General features: G+C 42.5%; 2 pseudogenes; one reads left to right on the top strand and one right to left on the bottom strand.

Annotated features, from left to right (window-relative positions):
• Positions 1 to 6,334: 6,334 nt before the first annotated feature.
• On the top strand, positions 6,335 to 7,228 carry LOC136317774 (olfactory receptor 10Q1-like; annotated as a pseudogene).
• A 106-nt stretch (positions 7,229 to 7,334) lies between these two features.
• Positions 7,335 to 13,937, bottom strand: LOC136317775 (urotensin-2 receptor-like; annotated as a pseudogene).
• Positions 13,938 to 18,422: the final 4,485 nt, after the last annotated feature.

An 18,422-nucleotide genomic window follows, 5' to 3' on the forward strand; every position in this document is an offset into this window, starting at 1 on the left:
TGAAACAATTAAGTGCATAGAAGAAGACATAGGTACTAAACTCATGGACCTGGGTTTTAAAGAGCATTTTATGAATTTAACTCCAATGGCAAGAGAAGTGAAGGCAAAAATTAATGAATGGGACTACATCAGACTAAGAAGTTTTTTCTCAGCAAGAGAAACTGATAACAAAATAAACACACAGCCAACTAAATGGGAAATGATATTTTCAAACAACAGCTCAGATGAGTGCCTAATATCCAAAATATACAAAGAACTCATAAAACTCAACAACAAACAAACAAACAGTCCAATAAAAAAATGGGAAGAGGACATGAACAGACACTTCTCCCAGGAAGAAATACAAATGGCCAACAGATATATGAAAAGATGCTCATCTTCGTTAGTTATTAGAGAAATGCAAATCAAAACTGCAATGAGATACCACCTCACACCTGTTAGATTAGCTATTATTAACAAGACAGGTAATAACAAATGTTGGAGAGGCTGTGGAGAAAAAGGAACCCTCATCCACTGTTGGTGGGAATGTAAAGTAGTACAACCATTATGGAAGAAAGTATGGTGGTTCCTCAAAAAAAACTGAAAATAGAATTACCTTATGGCCCAGCAATCCACCTACTGGGTATATACCCCCAAAACTCAGAAACATTGATACGTAAAGACACATGCAGCCCCATGTTCATTGCAACATTGTTCACAGCGGCCAGGACATGGAAACAACCAAAAAGCCCATCAATAGATGACTGGATAAAGAAGATGTGTCACATATACACTTTGGAATACTACTCAGCCATAAGAAATGATGACATCGAATCATTTACAACAAAATGGTGGGATCTTGATAACATTATACGAAGTGAAATAAGTAAATCAGAAAAAAAACGGGAACTGCATTATTCCATACGTAGGTGGGACATAAAAGTGAAACTAAGAGACATTGATAAGAGTGTGGTGGTTACGGGGGGAGGGGGGAGAGGGAGAGGGAAACGGGGAGGGGGAGGGGCACAAAGAAAACTAGGTAGAAGGTGATAGAGGACAATCTGACTTTGGGTGATAGGTATGCAACATAAATGAACGACAAGATAACCTGGAGTTGTTATCTTTGAATATATGTATCCTGATTTATTGATGTCGCCCCATTAAAAATAAAATTATTAAAAGAAAAAAAGAAAAGAAATTAAGGAAACAATCCTCTTCACTACTGCAACAAAAAATAATAATAAAGTACCTAGGAGTAAATTTAACCAAGGAGATTAAAGACTTGTATCCGGAAAACTATAAAACATTTATAAGGCCCTGGCCAGTTGGCTCAGCGGTAGAGCGTCGGCCTAGCGTGCGGAGGACCCGGGTTCGATTCCCAGCCAGGGCACATAGGAGAAGCGCCCATTTGCTTCTCCACCCCTCCGCCGCGCCTTCCTCTCTGTCTCTCTCTTCCCCTCCCGCAACCAAGGCTCCATTGGAGCAAAGATGGCCCGGGCGCTGGGGATGGCTCTGTGGCCTCTGCCCCAGGCGCTAGAGTGGCTCTGGTCGCAACATGGCGACACCCAGGAGGGTCGCAACATGGCGACGCCCAGGATGGGCAGACCATCGCCCCCTGGTGGACAGAGCGTCGCCCCTAGTGGGCGTGCCGGGTGGATCCCGGTCGGGCGCATGCGGGAGTCTGTCTGACTGTCTCTCCCTGTTTCCAGATTCAGAAAAATGCAAAAAAAAAAAAAAAAAAAAAAAAATAAAACATTTATAAAAGAAATCAAGGGGCCCTGGCCGGTTGGCTTAGTAGTAGGGTGTCAGCCTGGCGTGCAAGGGGTCCCAGTTTCGATTCCCAGCCAGGGCACACAGGAGAAGCGCTCATCTGCTTCTCCACCCCTCCCCCTCTCCTTCCTCTCTGTCTCTCTTCCCCTCCTGCAGCAAGGCTCCAGTGGAGCAAAGATGGCCTGGGCGCTGGGGATGGCTACCTGGCCTCTACCCCAGGCGCTAGAGTGGCTCTGGTCACAACAGAGCGGTGCCCCAGAGGGGCAGAGCATCGCCCCCTGGAGGGCAGAGTGTCGCCCTCTGGTGGGCGTGCCGGGTGGATCCCTGTCGGGCGCATGTAGGAGTTTGTCTGACTGTCTCTCCCCGTTTCCAGCTTTGGAAAAATACAAAAAAAAAAAAAAAAAAAAAAAAGAAGGAAAGAAAGAAAGAAATCAAGGAAGATACAAACAAATGGAAGCATATACCGTGTTCCTGGATAAAAAGAATAAACATCATTAAAATGTCTATACTACCCAAAGCAATCTATAAATTCAATGCAATACCAATTAAAATACCAATGGCATACTTCAAAGATATACAACACATATTCCAAATATTTATATGGACCCAAAAAAAGAACTCGAATAGCCTCAGCAATCTTGAAAAAGAAGAATAAAGTGGGAGGTATTACACTTCCTTATATCAAGATATACTACAAGGCCATTTTACTCAAAACATCTTGGTATTAGCATAACTATAGGCATATAGATCAATGGAACAGAACAGAGAACTCAGAAATGAACCCACACCTTTATGGACAATTGATATTTGACAAAGGAGGTAAGAGCATACAATGGAGAAAAGACAGTCTCTTCAACAAATGGTTTTGGAAAAATTGGACAGCTACCTGCAAAAAAATGAAACTAGACCACCAACTTACACCATTCACAAAAATAAACTCAAAATGGATAAAAGACTTAAATGTAAGTCATGAAACCATAAGCATCTTAGAAGAAAACATAGGCAGTAAGCTCACCAACATCTCTCGCAGCAATATATTTGCTGATTTATCTCCATGAGTAAGTGAAATAAAAGACAGGATAAACAAATGAGACTATATCAAACTAAAATTCTTTTGTACAGCTAAAGACAATATGAACTGAATAAAAAGACAAACCACACAATGGGAGAACATATTCGACAATACGTCTGATAAGGGGTTAATAACCAAAATTTATAAAGAACTTGTAAAACTCAATACCAAGAAGACAAACAATCCAATAAAAACATAGGCAAAAAAATAGATAGATACTCCTCCAAAGATGACATACTGATGGCCAATAGAAGATGAAAAACTGCTTAACATCACTAATCATTAGAGAAATGCAAATTAAACCACAATGAGTTAGCACCTTACACCAGTTAGAATGGCGCTCATTAACAAAACAACAAATGATAGGTGCTGGTGAGGATGTGGAGAAAGGGGACCCTACTGCACTGCTGATGAGAATGCAGACTGGTGAAGCCACTGTGGAAAACAATATGGAGATTCCTCAAAAAATTAAAAACCAAACTGCCTTTTTACCCAGCCAGCCCACTTTTAGGAATATATCCCCAAAACACTATATCACTGACTGAAAAAAAAGAAATGCACCCTCATGTTTATGGCAGCATTGTTCATAATAGCGAAGATCTGGAAACAGCCCAAGTGTTCATCAGTGGATGAGTGGATTAAAAAGCTTTGGTACATATATACTATGAAATTCTATGGGGCCATGAAAAAGAAGGAAATATTACCTTTTGCAACAACATGGATGGACCTGGAAACTATTATGTTAAGTGAAATAAGCCAGGCAGAGAAAGAAAAATATCATATGAACTCACTCATTTGAGGAATCCAAGAAACAATGTGAACTGAGGAACAGAATTGAGACAGAAGAGGGATCAAAGGGACTAGAGGAAAAGAGGACAGAGGGAAAGGGGATGATAGAATGCGATAAACCTGAATGGAAGAGGGGAGGGAGATGTTGGGAAGGGGGCAAGGGAGATGTTGAGGGGAATAAAGGGGAGGGGATTGTATTCAGGGAAACACTAGATTCTATAAACACAATAAATTTTAAAAAATAGAAAAAAATACAGAAGTCTATTGCCTTCCTACATGCCAACAATGAAAGATCACAAAACAAACTAAAAAAAACAAAACATCCCCTTCATGGTTGCAAAAAATAAAATAAAATAAAAAACCTAGTAATAAACATAACAAATAATGTAAAAGACTTATATAATAAAAACTATAAAGCATTGTTAAGGGAAATTAAAAAAGATACAATGAAATGCAAAAATATTCCTTGTTCTTGGATAGGAAGAATAAATATAGTCAAAATGACCATATTACCCAAAGCAATATACAAATTTAATACAATTCTCATCAAAATTCCAATGTCATTTTTTAAAGAAATGGAACAAAAAATCATCAGATTTATATGGCACTATAAAATTCCCAATAGCCAAAGCAATCCTAAGGAAAAAGAACGAAGCTGGGGCATTACAATACCTGATTTCAAATTATATTATAGAGCCACGATAATCAAAACAGCATGGTATTGGAATAAAAATAGACACTCAGACCAATGGAACAGAATAGAAAGTCCAGAAACAAAACCACATATATATGGTCAAATAATCTTTGATAAAGAGACCAACAACACACAATGAAGAAGAGAAAGCCTCTTCAATAAATGATGCTTGGAACAGGAAAGCCACATACAAAAGAATGAAACTCAACTACATTTTCTCCCCTTGTACTAAAATTAAGTCAAAATGAATTGAAGACCTAAATATAAGACCTGAAACAATAAATTACATAGAAGAAAACATAGGTACTTAAACTCATTGACCTTGGCCATAAAGAGCACTTTGTGAATTTGACTCCAAAAGTAAGGGAAGTGAAGACAAAGATAAATGAATGGGACTACATCAGACTAAGAAGTTTTTGCACAGCAAGAGAAACTGACAACAAAACAGCCAACTAAACAGGAGGTGATATTTTCAAACAACAGCACAGATAAGGGCCTAATATCCAAAATATACAAATAACTCACAAAACTCAACAACAAACAAACAATCCAATAAAAAATGAGAAGAGGACATAAACACACACTTCTCCCAAAAGAATTGCAAATGGCCAACAGATATATGAAAAGATGCTCATCTTCATTAGCTATTAGAGAAATGAAAATCAAAACTACAATGAGATACCACCTCACACCTGTTAGATTAGCTATTATCAACAAGACAGGTAATAGCAAGTGTTGGAGAAGCTGTGGAGAAAAAGGAACCCTCATCCACTGTTGGTGGGAATGTCAAGTAGTACAACCATTATGGAAGATAGTATGGTGGTTCCTCAAAAAACTAAAAATAGAACTACCATATGACCCAGCAGTCCCTCTACTGGGTATATACCCCCAAAACTCAAAAACAGTGGCACGTAAAGACACATACAGCCCCATGTTCATTGCAGTATTGTTCACAGTGGCCAAGACATGGAAACAACCAAAAAGTCCTTCAATAGATGATTGGATAAAGAAAATGTGGTACATATATACTATGGAATATTACTTATAATATTATTTACAACAACATGGATGGACCTTGATAACATTATACTGTGTGAAATAAGTAAATCAGAAAAAACTAAGAACTCTATGATTCCATACATATGTGGGACACAAAAATGAGACTTGTGGACATGGACAAGAATGTGGTGGTTAACAGGGGGAGGGAAAAAGAGGAGAGGGAGGAGGTGGAGTGTGAGGAGGGGCACAAAGAAAACCAAATGGAAAGTGACAGAAGACAAGTTGACTTTGGGCGATAGGTATGCAACATAATCAAATATATAAATGACCTGGAGATATTTTCTCTGAATCTGTGTACTCTAATTGATCAATGTCATCCTGTAAAAATTAATTGTCTAAATAAAAAATAAATAAATAATCCAAAAAAAAGTGTCATTATTATTTTTTTCTTTTGAAAATAAACTTATTGACACCAGACAGAAAAAGGAGCGGGGAGAGATACAAAAAATATCACTATGTTTTTGTATCCTCCCTGACCAGGGAAAGAACTGGCAATCTCTGCCTATCCAGACGACGCTCTAGCCAACTGAGCCTCTGGCCAGGACAAAAGTGTGTTTAATATCAACATAGCAGCACTTCCCCATGAGGTCAATGACCCTGGAAGGCCAGTCTCCTCTATTTATATCTATTTAGTAGCCTCGAACTCAGCATCTCCCCTTCAGCCAACTCTTCAACATGTTTACAGAAAGACTATCCTTAAGGTCTGTGAAAAACAACTCCATGTGTGCACTTTACTTATCTTGGTTCATTCTTGTAAACTCAACAGGTAAAATAAGTGATATCACAATGCACAGGTCTGTATTCTCAGTGAGCACAGGGCAGAATTCCAGAGGCCTGACAAAGTGGGTTCCGGGCCCTGAAGGGGAGGTTATACTCCCATCTGTGCAAAGGGCTCCGGGTGGCCCACAACTTGGAGAATTGCTAGAAGACTGCCTTTTCCAGTCCAGGATGTCTACAGAGGGGAATATAGGATGGCCCCACTGCAGAAAAAGCAGATGTTAACCTTAAAGGATATTATCTTGGGCTTTGGGGACCTGGCTGCACAGCAAATCTTCCTTTTTGGACTCTCTCATCATGCATCTTGTCACCCTAGCAGGGCACAGAGCCATTGTGTCATTACCATCACTGACTCCCGCCTCCAGGCCCCCGTATACTTCTTCCTTAGCAATGTGTCCACCACTAAAGTTTATTATATATTTGTCATTGTTCCCAACATGCTGGCCAATTTCCTGTCCAGCAGCCAGCAGATGCCCATGCTGGACTGTGCCTTGCCAATGCACCTCTTCATTGCTCAGGGAGGAGCAGGGTGTTTCCTCCTATCCGTGATGGCCTATGACTGCCCTGTAGCCATCTGCAACCCCCAGCACGACACACTCACCATCACCACTCTGCCTGCACATGCTGGCTCTCGCACAAGTCAGCGGCTTTGCACTCTCACTCACCCTTACCACACTAACAACCCTGTTGCTTTTTTTGTCAGTCCCACGAGATCAGTCATTTCTCCTGAGACATGCAGGACAATGAGATTGCGGTTTTCCTGGTCTGCGTGCTCATCTTGAATACTCCCTTCTTGCTGATACTGCTCTCCTATGGGTTCACTTTCGCCATCCTCAGATTCCACTCAGCTGAGGGCTGAGGCAAAGCCTTCTCCACCTGTGCCAGGCACTTGCTAGTCTCTCCTCTGCACTACGGCCATGTGATATTCATCTACATTTATCCCAAGTCATGCTACACCCCAGAAGAAGCCAAAATTGTGTCCTTATCTGCACCAGTGTGACTCCCATGCTCTACCCCATATCTATAGCCCCAGGAACAGGGAAGTTAGGGTTCCCTCAGGAGACCCTCGCAGAGCCACAACCAGATGAGGCAGCAGCTGAATGCCAGGTGAAGGGCAAAATGGAGTCCACCGGGGCTACCTTAAACCCCTTACAAGAACCCAGTCGGTCACCTCACTGCACACCTTAAGCTCTACTACTCCCTCTGAGGGCTGTTTCCTGGTTCTGCATGCGTCTGAACCTTACCACCCCGTTTTCTATGGTCAGAGATGGAAGAAATACTGAGGCTTTCCAAAATATGGCAGTTCTGGGGTGTTTTGCTGTCCCTCCGTAAACAGTTACACTCAGCATCTGGAACGCCATCAGAGACATGAACAGCGACAGGAAGAAGGTCATGGGATGTCCCAAACAGCATTAAGGCAGCACCTGCTCTGACCAAAGAGTTGGCGAGGATAGAAACACAGGGGGCTCCCAAGTCCAAACTCTGTAAAGTGAAGAAGAGGAAAGGCAGAGCCTGCCCACAGACTGAATCGTGCATCACCAGAAAATGACCTAGAGATCACCTGGGATACAACAAAGCAAATCAAAGCAGCAGCAGCAGCAGCAGCAGCACTGTCGGGGGATGGGGCACTGCAGCCTGCTGCATTCCCATCCCGCTCACCATCCTCACTAGGGCCCTTCACTCTGTGCCCCAGTCCGGATTCTGGGCCAGGTGACTCCTCCTACTTCTAGTGGTTAAAGGGCCACTTGCCCCTTGCAGCCTGTGCCAACAGCCCCTCCTCTAACCTGACCTACAGGCTAGGGCAGGTGCCTGTCCACTGTGGCCCCATGCGCTTACTCATCACCCAGTACTGAAACAATTTGTCTCCCTGACTGGCCTGGAGGCTTGGTGAAGCAAGAACCATGGTGAACCTCTGTTACCACAGGACCTGGCACATAACAGGTATTCAGTAAGCAGTGATTGAACTACTAACTCTGCTCTGTTCGTATGAGCACGAGCTGTGGTTATCTTCAGACCCTAATTGCTAATGCAATGAAAGTCTTCAATATCCTGCTGAACCAAGGCCTCTGTGATTCAAGGACTCAAGTCAGAGACGATGATCTCAAGAAAAATGTTTGCTGACAGCACTGACACCCCACACACTGCGCTAAGTGCCATGGATGCTTGAATTTTCCTCCATCAAAGCACTTAGCAAGAAATAATTAGTGAGTGAATAAATGAATGGAGGATCGAGCATCTTGTCTATACCAAGCACTGGGCATAGCATGGGGGATACAGAAAAGCACAAACTCGGTCCCTGCCTTCCAGGAGCTCAGCAATTTAGCCTGGGGGTTGAGGCACCAAAACACTTTTGTTGTTGTTGTTATTATCACAATTGTTACAAGCTATTCATAGGCAGGAGGGATCTGTCCCAACAGCAAACCTAGGAACACCCACATTCTGTTAAGAGTATCAGGAAAGGGGCCCTGGGTCCTTGATGACCCCTCATTGGACAACTAAACCAGCATGGTGACCATATCCCTCTGGACCTCACACTCAATCAACAATACATTTCCTTATAGTCTAAGCCCAAAGGACACTCTTAACTGGCTCACAGAAAAACACCATGAGCATCAGCCATTTCCAACTTGCCTGCTCCCCTGCATTTGTGGATCCTCTTACTTACCCCATCCTGCTTAGGCCACGACCCCATCTGCACTGGATACAGAGCTGTCCCTGCCAGCAGCGTGAGGTCAGAGGGCATGGAGGGTAGGGTGCGGGGAATCAGAGTCTTAGCAGGAACAGCAGCCTGCACAGGAAGGAGAGCAGGGAGAGATTCCAGAGAGACTCAGAAAACACGGGAAGGAACTCAGTAGCGGCAAAGCAGAGCTCTTCATTTGTCTGCCTGGACTGTTTGTTCCCTCCATGGACTCATGTCACTATGACCCAGACACGGCAACACCTGGAGGTCTTCCGTGAGACCACACTTCTTCATCTGCCTTTCTGTCCTTTGTCCTTCTGGGAATCTGTGGCTTTTGACCTGCTAACAAGTATTTCCTGTGTTTTCTCTTGAATTCCTACATCCACCTGCTTAACCCGGTGTGTTCCTCTTGTCCATACTGTTAGCCTTTCTGCCCGAGGAGTACCAATTCTTGGGGAAAAGGTTTTCTACAGCACCCTTCCCTGTTGCGTTATTCCCAGTTGCTGGACCAGTGCAGGGTGTGCGATCGCAGAACAAATACTTGCCCAAGGAAGCAGCTGGATGTGGGGAAGCGACCCTCCTACTTCCAGTCCCATCCCCCCTCAACCTGTCCCTTCATAGACAAGCAGAGGTGGAACAAGAACCAGCTTTTGACAATGACCTTTCTACTGTTGTTTCCAGGGGCTCTGGTTTTAAAAGCCAGTCTGAACCCAAACCTTACAGAAGCTAGGGTAGGTCTCTGCAGGGTCATTCTAATACTGAATTGGAGACACCCAAAAAAGTCAGGTCAAGGAAGTACTCATGGTGTACTGGGCCTGTCACCACCTGAGGGGGCAGACAGAACTAGGTACAGAGTTATCACATTTAACTCGAATTCCTTTGTCCCTCATTTAGCCGACTGACTGCTGAATATCCTCGTCAGCTCAGAATTTCTACCACCTCCTGTGCCCATCAGCTTAGGCTGTTGCTTCGGACCACACAGAGCATTGTACTGTTGTAAAGTACATATTTTACATTAATTCCGCGGGTTACATAGAGACACCGAGGCAGGATACAGAAGAAATTTTAGGAGGAGATTTATTAATAAGCCGCCTACATATGACATACATGGGGTATAGCCAACCCAAATCTTGCAGCCGCGAATATATTAATAGTTCTGAGGCGAGTTATATAAACATGATCACATACAGGTTGGGGGTGCATGACACAATAGTTAATTTCCTTACAAGTTTGCAACATTCATCTATAGGATCTATTAAAAGGAAAAAACATTCCTACATATTAAAACTTACAAGGCAACACAATAGTGGAAAATGTCATTTTACATATCAAAAGACATCCCCAAATATTCTAGTGTCAACCCCCATCCCTGCTGCCACAGCAAAGTAGTTAGTTTAGGATAAACCCAAATGAAAATACCCTTGGAAATCTAACAAGCTAGTCCCCGCTTGTTTAGTTTACAAGTTTTTATACATATAAAGGATTTCAAGAGGGATGATTATTAGAAAGCATAGAAAATGTTATAGAATGTAGGTTTTTCAAGCAAGGGGGAGTGGTCTTGTGACTCCTTTGTCTAGAGGTAGATACATCAATCACACAATTTCAGAATGAGAGGGGGCTTACATAATGTCAGAGGATAAGCCTTTGTAAATCGCCCATTAAGGAGAAAGAAAGGTGAGAGGAAAGGGCTATTTAAATCTTTCTTCCCTCTCCCTCATTCCTGGTTGGCTGTTTACCTTCTTCCTCACAGGTGTGGGGAAGGGAGGGGGTCCAAGTCTCCTTCTTACTTTCATTCAAAACCTTCTATTAGGAAAACCTCACCATTTACAACATAACAGCTCTTCCTAAGCAGGAAGGCGGTCGGCCATCTTGAGCTGGTGTAAATCACACACAAGTATAAAAATCATATTTACAAACTCTCTCTGAATGCTTGGCCTAAATCATAAAATGCCTTTTAAGCCTCTTAGTAAAAAGGGGTTTCTTATCTCAGTACATAGTGTTAAGCCTAATCCAGAGGGACTCGAAACGTTGAAGTCATGAACAAAATATGTTGATTACACATCAAAGCTTTATTGTCTAGCTTCGCCATGCGGTGGCAACTCCGACAGAAATCTAAGGGAGAGCGCGCCGGCCCTTTGTTCTACCTAGTTTTTATAGTTTTGTAAGTGGGAAGTACAGAAGTAAAAATTGCAATTAGGTGCCCTTTACCACTATTGGTTATAGTCATATGTCCTTTAACATGATAGGACCATGTTCAATTTGCAAGCCATACATCATTTTGGAGAAAACAAAATTTACAAGTCAACACAATGGTAGAAAGATATCTCTTTACATATTAAAAGGCATTCCTATATTTTCTACTGTTCATCTGCCATCTCTCTGTCCAGAGTCACACATATTAATCATATGCATTTACATAGGAGAGGTAGTTTCGTGGGGACAAATGACCGCAAATGGCTCATTACTATAAGAAAAGGTTTATTTTGGCTTTTCTCTTCCTGCACCTGGCTAGCCATTCACCCTTTTCCCCATAGGTGTATTGGAATGTCTGGGAATCCATGTTTTCCTTCCCTTTGCATTCACAATACAATGCCAAGGGCCATCCTGGTTTTATGCCAATCACACAGTACAGAGATTATTCTCAAAATTTCTCTGCACACCTTAACCCAAATAAATAAAATGTTCCTTAAGCCTCTTAAAATATTAATATTGATTCTGTAGCTTTTGGTAATTTAGAACACCTGCGGGTGAGGTGGCACAGTGGCTCCTCACATAGTATGTCCTTGTAAACCAAGAAGCTCCCACATTCTTCTCCCTCCATTCTCCACAGAAAGGAGGGGGCAAAAAACCTGACTCTTCCTTCTAAAATATTAATATAAATTTTTGCAATTCTTCACCTTATCACATTCCCCACTGGTTTTATATCCTGAGTCAAATCCTTGACTCATTTTAACAAGGTGCATGAGGCTGTTGAGTAGGCAGAAGCTTGAAGTTGAGGCTAGGATCAGTGATCTGCAGATCCTGTAAGTAGGAATATCAACCTATAACATGCAACAGACATTTAACAGGTAGACTTGATGTTTTCATTAATAGTAATACAGTCTACTGAAGAAACAAATGCTATTGATTAATTTTTTACAACCTGTACAAATCTTTTGCAACTTATATAAACCCTTAATTTTTATAAACTTTCTTAACTATTCAGAAATAACTGGTTTTTATAACTATTTTTTTCTTTTTTTTTAAGTATTTTTATATTTTATACTTTTTATAATTACTTTTTAATTAGGACTTAATTTTAAAAATTTTAACCTTTAGTGACAACTAAACTGGCAATAAGTAATTTTTGTTTAAAGTATATTTCCTTTTGGGGTTTCCTTCCTCTAAGTAACTAGTATTCATAGATTAAGTATAAGCACACATATATATTCCATTTAACTTGTAGCTTTTCTTCTAGCAAAGGAACTTATATTTCCCTTCTGTATGACTTATAGAAGTACATGCATTAAACTTTAAGACAACTTGTTCTGGCTTTCTTTTTACCTTAGTTTTTCTTTTTTCCCCAAAGTGTAAGTAAAAGGATGTCCTTAGTGAGTTTCTTTAGGCATTAACCATGTGTAGACCAGCCAGCTTCCAGTTTCTGGCTGGAGCAGGGCATGCCATAGTTCTCCCGGTCAACTTACAAGGGTTGGTGGGGTTAGTCTCTGCTGTCCATGAGGGTGTGTCTGACGGGACTGTCTGCTTCAACTGGCTATGATGGACCCAGGTGGGCATGCTTTCTACCTTGACTCAGTGGGAGTGGTCAGGAACCCGGTGTGTGGACCCATCCACGGGGGAGTCAGTCCTTGGGTGGTGTACTTCTTTACCCAGACTGAGTCACTAGGCTAGAAAGGATGTACCAAATCTCCTGGCAGTGTTGGAAGTGCCTCTCAGAAAGTATTTTGAACAACCTGCTGAGTAATTTACAGACCCTGTAAGCACTGGAGGCTGGGACACTCAGGGACAGACCCCCCCAGGGTCCTCCTGGGACAGGCTGATGCACTCAGTGACCTGCTGACAGCTGGAGGACAGCAAACTGCCAAAGGCATGCTGGGAGTGGTAGGGGCACTGTCAGAAGTCTTGGGTGCCCATGGGCCCACTGGCACTCCTGCTGCCAGGTGAGCGCCAGCGGAAGTCACAGTGGTTCTTCGTTAGCAGTGTGTAGAGAAAGGGGTCGATGTTGCCATAGGTGAGGCAAGTGATCAGGTAGTTGACTATGTGTGAGCTGTGGGGTATGAGCGGCTAGGCACCAAGGTACTGGGCCAGTAGCTGCTATATCCCGAAGGGCATGAAGCATGCCCAGAAACGCAGCACAATGCCCAGGATGAGGTGCAGCACTCTGGGGTTTGGCCGCCGCTGCATCTGTTTGAAGGAGCCTTGCTGTGACAGCCAGTAGGCCCAGGCCAGGTGCATGTAGAGCAGCCCAATGACCATGCCAGGCCCCACAATGCTGGTCCTAAAGAGCAGTGTCAGGTAGACATGGTAGGTTCTATGGCCGCAGGCCAGCAGGCAGAGGCTCTTGTGTTCCCTGTGGGCCAGCCAAATAGCCAGCATCATGAGCAGCACCAGCAGCCACGTGCCAAGTGCCAGAACCTTGCAGTAGCCCTTAGAGCACTGTGCGGTGTCCAGCGGCCTCAGCACTGCAGCATAGCACTCACTGCTTATGACAGTCAGGGTGAAGATGGTAGCATGCATGGTCAGGAAGTCCAGGCTAAAGAGGACACAACAACCCATGTCTCCAAAGTGCCATTTCTTGGTGATGTGTAGGTGGTCACAATGAAAAGGATGCTGAGCAGGTAGAGCAGGTTGTCCAGCACCAGGTTGACAACATAGATGTACATGGAGGCTGAGGTTTGCAGGAAGCGGCACACGTTGCCCACCACACTCACCAGGCCCATGACCAAGAGCACTGCTCCAATGGCACCCGTGGCCACCAGGTCCTCCAGGGAGCCGGGTTCCTTCAGGCTGGCCCATGAGCTGTTGAGGGATGTATTGGGACAGCTGAATGGTTTGAGTACAGCACTGCATGTTATAGCTAGCAGAGGGAACCTGCTTGCAGGCTCTGGACTCAGAGCCATCTCCGCTGCCTCACACTGGACTGGAGGCTGGGGTGTGCTGCGACAGGGACATCTGTGGGTGACAAGCTTGTCGTCGGTCACCACGCAGCAGATTGAGCTCCTGCAACCGCAATTCTGCTAAAGCTTCGCCTAGCTCTGTACTGAGCAAACAAAAGAGGGCCGCGCTCTGTATGACCGGGTCCTGCTCGTCGCCACCACCTGCCCAGCTACCAGTTAGGAATGCGCCGAGGGCCCACATGGATATTAATAAACTGGGGAGCAGGTGCCAGGAAAGGGGATGCTGATGGGCACGCCAGGAGAAGCCTGCGCCGGATTGAAGGTAAAACAGAATCGAAGGGAAGATGGTGCTGTTGGCAATGGAGAAGTGAGAGGGGTTCACCTCACCCTAAGGAGGGCCACTTTTCACCAGTTTTTAAAAACAAATTTGGTAAAAGTTTCCTTTACAATTCGATTCATGCATTCTACCTGCCCTGAACTTTGGGGCCTGTAGGCACAATGTAATTTCCAATTACTATTGAGTGCCTTTCCCACTAGCTGTGAGATCTTTGATACAAATTCAGGCCCACCATTAGAATGGGCAAGCTAAATCTGGAAAGAATTTCATATAGCAATTTCTTAACAACTGTTATTGGGTCTCATTTCTAGTAGGAAAAGCTTCTACCTACTTGTCAATTACTTTAGTAAAATCTATTTCTAAATGTTCAGCTGAGAAAGTTCCTCTCTCCCTCGTTCTCTTTATAGTTTCTTTACTTTGCTTAGTATTTATTTGGGCACAGGCTAAACCGTTGGACATTATGCCTTGTGAAATAGATTCTAAGTCTGGCTTTTCTAATTATTTCTTATTCTTAATCATCCCTTTCCTGCTGGCAAAATCTTTTTCTAATTGGTTTTGAATAAACCTTTGGCAACAAGGGTTCTAGTAAAGTCTCTAAAATTTCCTAAAACCCCACTGGTTTTAGGGCTACCTTATTGGTAGTATCATCAGCTGCTTGGTTTTACTTGAGTTTCTAGGGAGTCCCCCACTTTTGGTGCCCTGGATAGTGGATGAAGGCCACTATTTCAGGGGAGCAGGCTCATGCATTGTTGGGGTGAGGGTTTGAGCCTCACCTTTGTTAGTTCTTAAGCCTTCTCCTGATGGCCCCTCTTCGACTGTGCCTGTCTTGGGTTGTTCCTGCCTTCAGGAATCTTACCCGTCTTTGGCTAACCAGCCATCCTAGGGGCCAAACAGAGTTATGTGATGAAGGGAGGAGCAATAGCCCTTCTAAAATGCTTAGTTTTATTTATTTTATAGCAGCTGATGATGCCATCATTTAAAAAAACTTATAATACATTTCCTTTCTAATTTTTAGAGCTGAATGTTATGTAAAGGCTAAGTTGGCTATCTTAGTATCTTCTGGCACCTCTAGGACTAGAGGAGCATAGACTCTGTAAGTTTTCCATAATTTAAGAAAGCTGTAAGGGCCTTCTGAGGATCCTGAATAAGTTCTGACACCTTAGATATTTTATGGTTTTTTTCTTAGTATTTTCTCTGATCCTGGCTAAAAGAAACTGGTGGAAAGTGCTCAAGACTTCCTCAATTGCTTGAGTGCTAGAGTCCTGCTTAGGCCAGGCAACCAGAAACACTTTCTCAGAGTGGTTTTGGTTGCTTAGGTGGGGCAGCATATGTACCATACAGATTCTAACACTCCTGTTAGGGCTTGAGGCTTCCCCGAGAAAGGGGATTCTAAGCTTTCTAATTCTATAGGTCCCTTGGCAAAAAAGTATTTAAACTATTTTTTATTGCATCTATGCCTCAAATTCTAAAGATCTAATTAAAAGCACCAATTGAAATGACTAATACTTCATAAAATAAATCTTCTACTTAATCACAAATTCCCTTTTACATTCCAAGAAAACATATCTTATTTATGTTGTAACTTTATGCACCCTAACATAATGTCTAAAAAGCTAAAGAGAAGCAGATTTCTGTTCACATCCTTTAGCCTTTTTAATCTGGGCTTAAAACTTAAATGTTTCCTACTACCACAATTAGTCATCTATTTTCTATTTTCTCTTTTCCACCTATTATGTTGAGAATTCTACTGTTAAGCCAATCAATAGTAATATTTGTCACCTTATCACAGTACCTCGATATTTTTAGGTTAAGCCTAGACAGGAAAAACAGGGCTAAAATTGAAGTCCCTCACTAGGTGGTGCACACTTCCCTGGGTCATTGTTCCTACAGGAGTTGCCACTGGATTACAGGGACCTACCTGTTTGTTCACATTGGCCCTATGGCACTCCAATCCTATTGTTTCCCTGTTGCTGGAAGAGGGGGTTCTTAATTGTTTGTTACAGCAGAAAATAAAACTGAACTGCTTCCTACTCTCATCTAAGTTTGTTTTCAGTTACCGGGCCTCCGCATTTTCTTGCCTTTGTCCCTAGTTTGGAGAGGAGGATGTGGGATTCAGTTATTGTCATCAAATGAAGACAATTTAGGAAATGAAAAATGATAGATACATGAATTACAACTGCCCTTTTGCTGTTCCCCTTGGCTGCCTGACCCCACCCTTAATTACCGGACAATCGCCCCTGGGACAAAGGAATTCCAGGAAGCTGGTCAACCTGCCCCAAGAAGGAGCACTCCAGAAAGCTGAAATTCTAAAATCGTAAAAGGGAACATACCAGAACCTTTGACTCAGTATCCCCTTACGCTCTCCCAAACACTATATAATTCACCCCTAGTCTGTAACTGGTGCTCTTCTCCCTGGGAGAAGTGCCCAGCAGGGCTCCTTTCTTCCTTTCAATAAAGCCTGTTACTCTGGTCATATCGAACTCCCGTGGATTCCAACAGAAGAAAATGAAAATGAATTGCATCATGTCATTCAGCATTAGCAGTTGTCAGTATTTTGGATTATGTTCTTAGTTTTATACTTGCATTTATATATTAAATGCACAATAGTGCCATATAAAGTGTAGTTTTTACACATTCAGGATTAAGGTTTTTTCTGAACTAGATTCACTTAACATATGAGCTTTTTCCTTTTTCTAAAAAAAGTAAATACATGCCATTAGATACATAAAAATTACAGGAATGTAATTGTTGGACGTTAATGTTTCCATTTTTCCTTACTGTAAATAATGATTTGATAGAATTCTTCTATATGATTTTGCCTGAATGATTATTTCCTCAAGACTTATTCCAGAAGGTAGTATTACTGAGTTATACATGTATGTTTCTGTTTATTGTTGAAGGCTGTTGGTCTACACTACACAGCTGTTGTCCAGAAAGTGTGTCTCCCACCAGAATTCTAGTTTGCCACGTCCTTATACCAGTAGGTCTGATTCTGCCAAAAGTAAAGAAAGGAAAAAGATAAAACAAAAATTAGCACACGAAGGTTAATCATCTCAGAAACACTAGAATTGGAATTCTGTGACTTACTAAAGTTTCAGATCAGTGGAGAAGAGTGTTGAGAGGATTAGTTAAGCGTCTGGGGGAGGAGTTAACCCTCTCTAATATACAGTGCCTTGTTTCTTGCAGCCTTGCCAAGCTTGCTTATGCTTTTATCAGCTCTCCTGCGGATTCCATCAGATTGTCTTCATAGATGATCAGATTGTCTGCAGATAAGGCAGTTTTATTTTTATCCTTTCCAATCTGGATGATTATTTGTGATTGATTTCTCTCCTCCTAATAGGATCGAGTTTTCTTGCTTCTTTGTATACTGGCAATTTAAGTTCAGGTGGAAGACTTTGTCAAACTTAAACTTGGGTGATATTTGTGTCCCCAAACCTACCCTTGAGCTTCGTTCTGGGATTCTGTTAAGTTATTTGGAAACAGTTTGGCTCTATTAGATTAGAAAATAATCTTTCCTAGACCTGTTCTTTTAAAACATCAGAAATGGATTTTAAATTTGATGAAATATCTCTACCACACCTATTGGCTTTGTCAACAAACATGCACTCTTATCCCCTTGGTACCAGTATCCTTAATTCCTCCTAGGCAGGTGCAGTACCCTTCGCTGACCAATCAGAGCACAGCTTTCCTTCAGCCATGGTGATCCCATCCACCCACTGACACCTGCAGGGGTAGAGGGCGTGCAGGCAGGCATTGGACAGAAGGGAAGTCGGGGCAAGAAAGGCAAATCTCAGACAACTAAATATTGGATAGAGCCATGCCTGATGTCAGGTACTACCTCTTACGCTTTCAGTTACATAGACCCAGAAACTCTCCCTTTGGCTCAAGTCAGTGTGGATAATTTTGATTGTTTTGTCTTTTTCTTCCCCACTTGCAATAGAAAAGTCTTGACTACTACTGAAATGAAGAACCACAGTTTTATTTATCATTTAACCAATTTTTGTGATCCCAAAACTTGGACCTCCTTTATGTCAAGGATGAAATGAGCCTGTTTTCTTTCTAAGGGACTGACTCATTGACTCCCTGCTGATAAAGTCATGTTATGCCAGAAGATGCGACAAATGTCTTTTGTGGTAAGACTCCCAAGGAGC

The sequence above is a fragment of the Saccopteryx bilineata genome, chromosome X, assembly GCF_036850765.1.
Source record: "Saccopteryx bilineata isolate mSacBil1 chromosome X, mSacBil1_pri_phased_curated, whole genome shotgun sequence".
Classification (NCBI taxonomy): domain Eukaryota; kingdom Metazoa; phylum Chordata; class Mammalia; order Chiroptera; family Emballonuridae; genus Saccopteryx; species Saccopteryx bilineata.